The sequence below is a fragment of the Macaca mulatta genome, chromosome 3, assembly GCF_049350105.2.
Source record: "Macaca mulatta isolate MMU2019108-1 chromosome 3, T2T-MMU8v2.0, whole genome shotgun sequence".
NCBI classification, from domain to species: domain Eukaryota; kingdom Metazoa; phylum Chordata; class Mammalia; order Primates; family Cercopithecidae; genus Macaca; species Macaca mulatta.
Genome location: NC_133408.1, coordinates 139942940 through 139947130, shown reverse-complemented (window position 1 = coordinate 139947130; position 4191 = coordinate 139942940). Strand labels below are relative to the sequence as shown.

Below are 4191 nucleotides of genomic sequence, written 5' to 3'. Positions count from 1 at the left end.
CACTTTAAAAATAAGTTATTAGTACTGCTACTTTTAATTAGTTGAAGCCTCTGTAATTTTCCATTCAATTTATTTCAATTAAATTGTAACAGGATTTAATTTTTTAATTTTCATTTTGCCCATTCTTCTGCATGGGTTGTGGTGAATTTGCATCCCCAAAGACTAATGATGTTTTATACCCTTTCTATGGGTAATCTGTGTACTTTCTCTTTCAAGATAACAAACTCTTTTGCTCATTTAAAAATATACTGAATTGTTTATTTATTTATTTATTTATTTATTTATTTATTTATTTTTTTTGAGACGGAGTCTCGCTCTGTCACCCAGGCTGGAGTGCTGTGGCCGGATCTCAGCTCACTGCAAGCTCCGCCTCCCGGGTTCCCGCCATTCTCCTGCCTCAGCCTCCCGAGTAGCCGGGACTACAGGCGCCCGCCACCTCGCCCGGCTAGTTTTTTTTTGGTATTTTTTAGTAGAGACGGGGTTTCACCGTGTTAGCCAGGATGGTCTCGATCTCCTGACCTCGTGATCCGCCCGTCTTGGCCTCCCAAAGTGCTGGGATTATAGGCTTGAGCCACCGCTCCCGGCCCTGAATTGTTTATTGTTCTGTTATTGAGTTGTAAACATTTTATCACTGATAATGTGACAGTTTGTTTTTATCAAGAAACTTAAATAGTAGGTTTTTTAAAAATAATGTATTGTTTTTATAATACAACAAGATGGCAATCCATGAAAGGATATATATAAACTAAGATAATATTAACTATCCAAATTAAAAGACCATAATTCAAATTGCTAATAATAATCTTTGTGTAGAAACAGCTATAATTTATGAAATGCACCTACCTTCTCATGAAGACTCTGAAGCCTTGACACAAATTCAATTATTTAATAATAATGTAATCATGTTGTGTTTTTTGTGCTTAAATAAACATGCATGATCACAGATAGCACAAAACCTATTTACAGGGATTTTTAGTTTTCTTTAAAATGGATTCCAAGCATCCTTTAAATTGTGAGTGGCAACAGGCTATGTCCTTAAAGAAAAAGGATTCTTTCTAAAAGAAGTGTGCAATAGCTATTCAATACTGCAGGAGTGGTTATATAACTAAGTGGTGGAAATGAGCAGTGCTCTGCTAACTCTGTTTTAGTGTAGCAACCTTCTGTTTGGTCACTGAGTTCTAATTTCTCATGCTAGCAGCCAAACATGTGCTCTATTGCTTTGGATACAAGACTCTCATTGTTTTTAGGTGTTTTTCTGTTAGAAATAACCTGATTGTCACTAATAGAAGCTCTGTATGCTGTAGAAAGAGGTCTCAGTATAGAAATTCTAGGAGTATTTCCAGGTTGTATTGGTTTACCTAAGGTTTTGATTGGTGATGTAAAGGCTGAAGATGGAGATGATAAAGCACATCTGTCACTGTTTTCTATAACACTTGCATCAAAACATGGTTGTACACCAATCATGATGAATTATCTAAAAATTATCCTGTCTTTGTTTAAGGCTTTCTAGGCCTACAGTTTAGATTAATAACAAATATGCATTTTCCTGTGTGTTATAAATAACATATTTTAAGATATTCGCATATTATACAAATTATAATATGTAAAAAGCAGATACTTGAGGAAACCCAAACACAATCACTCAAGTGTCACTGAGGTGACCTTCTGAAGTCAGGGGATCTCCTTGAGTATAGGATCCGAGTGGGCAGGAGATAATGTTGTCTTTCATGGCTGACCAATATATGCTAGACTAAATATACTTTGCCCGGTTGCAGGAGTAGTTGTCTTAACTCCAAGAGGACTCTGCATTAATAAAATGTTTGACTCTCTTCTTGAAGTTAAGAGTGTTGTTCCAAGCCCTGGTCTAGAAATTTCATTTTACATATACTTCTAACTGGTGGAGCTCCACTTTTATCTTTATGAGCTGGTGTAACTGGCTATGGCGGTGATGAGCCACCTGCAAGTAAACGTGATCTCATTTCCATTACTCCTACTGGGACCACTAATTGATTGAACTTATAGAGTCACTGGAAAATCCATCATTAAAAAGACAGGTAAGAGCTGGACATTACCTCCTAGCTTTGGAGATGTGGATGAACTCATCGTCACTGGTTCAGATCCCAACATGCGCACGTGTGGTTCCATAGCAAAGGCTGCCATTGTGGTAGGAACTGCCACTAATCCTGGGACCTTGAGAGTGGTAAGCATTCTTTATATCTTTTTCTAATTTATGTGTTTTGAATATTTTCTCTTAGGTTATAGCTTGCCATTTCATTTCTCCACTATGTCTTTAGAATAATATGTTTTAAATTTTAATTAAGTCCAATTTATAATTTTTTTTAAAAAAAAATTTATGGTTCATTGCTGTTGTTTCCTATTTAAGAAAACTTTGATCACCAGGAGGTTGCAAAGATTTTCTTTTATTTTTTCCTCCAGGAATATTATAGCTTTTGGTTTTATATGTAGGTCTACGATTCACTTTGAGTACATTTTTATGCACAATGTATGACGAGAGATGCCACTAATTTATTTTTCCATATGGGTATACAGTTGATACCACATTTCTTGGATTGCCTAGAGAGCAATGTTCTCCATTGATCTATATATTACTTTTCTCAAGGCCCATGGTCTTGATTACTCCACTTTTAGAATATGTATTGAAATCATGTACAGTAAGACTTTCTCTACTTAGTTCTTTTTTGAAAAAATTGCTATATTCGTTTTTTTGCTTTTCATATAAATTTTAAAATCACCTTGTTAAATTCTACAAAGAAGGCTTCTGCAATTTTGATTGTCTCCTCAATTGTTCAAGTGCCAAAAAAATTATGCCCCTATTATTTTTGCTTTATCTTAGAGTCTTCTGGGATTTGATACTTGCTGATTGAATACTTCGGGAAAGAGCAGCCCACCTGCTGCGGGTATACCATGTCGCATTATACCAGATACAACCTTTTTGTTCCTGACACAAAGCACTGAATTAAGTGCTAAGTGGTTGTGATAATACTGACAATATTTATATGCTTAGAAAATAGAGGAAGCCGTCATGATTTGACATCATTGAAACCTCTGCAGGGTGACAAGTGTTGAATTGCCCTCTGAAACTATTTTGGCACAGCTAGTGGATACTAGACATGTTCGGCCTCTAATTTAGTTTTCTTGCTTTATATATTGATATTTAATATATATCATATATATCAAAAATATAAATATGCATTTATATGTGTATACACATGCACAGACACACATATGTTTATGTGTGTGTCTGTTTTCTATCCTTATGTCTGCTTTCTATCCTCAATCCTATTTTGGAATAAATAATTTCTGACAGGATGATGTTCAGCCTTTAGTTACATAATATGTTATATTACATAGTCCATTGAAACAAAATCTCTAGGTTTATCTATATTTTCTAGAAAGTTACTGATAGAGTTACACTGTGCATCTGGCAGAAAATTACAATAAAAGATATTGAGTGAGAATTATTTTTGAGAATTTATAAATAGTTTAATTATTCATTGTAATTGTTTGATTTTCCAAGAAGCAAACACAGCATCAAATGATTAACTTCTATAGGTTTATTAATTTCTGCATATTCAGCCCCATAATTCTTATGAGGAATTTTTATCACACTTCACAATTTCATGGTGTATATTAATTTCTTTCACGCTTTTGGTTTTGTTAGGGTAGTCTGAGATTTTATGATCATTAAAAACTGTATACTTGTTCACTAAAGAGCCCTAGAGTAAGAATACCTTTTTTTGTTTTGTTTTGTTTTGTTGTTTTGTTTTTTAGATAAGAGTTTTGCTCTTATCACCCAGGCTGGAGTGCACTGGCACGATCTCGGCTCACTGCAACCTCCGCCTCCCAGGTTCCAGCGATTCCTGCCTCAGCTTCCCAAGTAGCTGGGATTACAGGCATGCACCACCAAGCCAGCTAATTTTGCATTTTTAGTAGAGATGCAAATGTTGGTCAGGCTGGTCTCGAACTCCTGACCTCAGGTGATCCGCCCACTTCGGCCTCCTAGAGTGCTGGGATTACAGGCGTCAGCCACTGCACCCGGCTAAGTACACCTTTTTCTAACACCTTTTTTTTTTTTTTTTTTTGAGACGGAGTCTCGCTCTGCCGCCCAGGCTGGAGTGCAGTGGTCGGATCTAGGCTCACTGCAAGCTCCGCCTCCCGGGTTCACGCCAT

At 36.2% G+C, this 4191-nt stretch overlaps 1 pseudogene; it reads right to left on the bottom strand.

The window, feature by feature from the left end:
* Positions 1–1191: 1191 nt before the first annotated feature.
* LOC114676759 (nucleoporin NUP35 pseudogene) lies at positions 1192–2160 on the bottom strand (annotated as a pseudogene).
* Positions 2161–4191: the final 2031 nt, after the last annotated feature.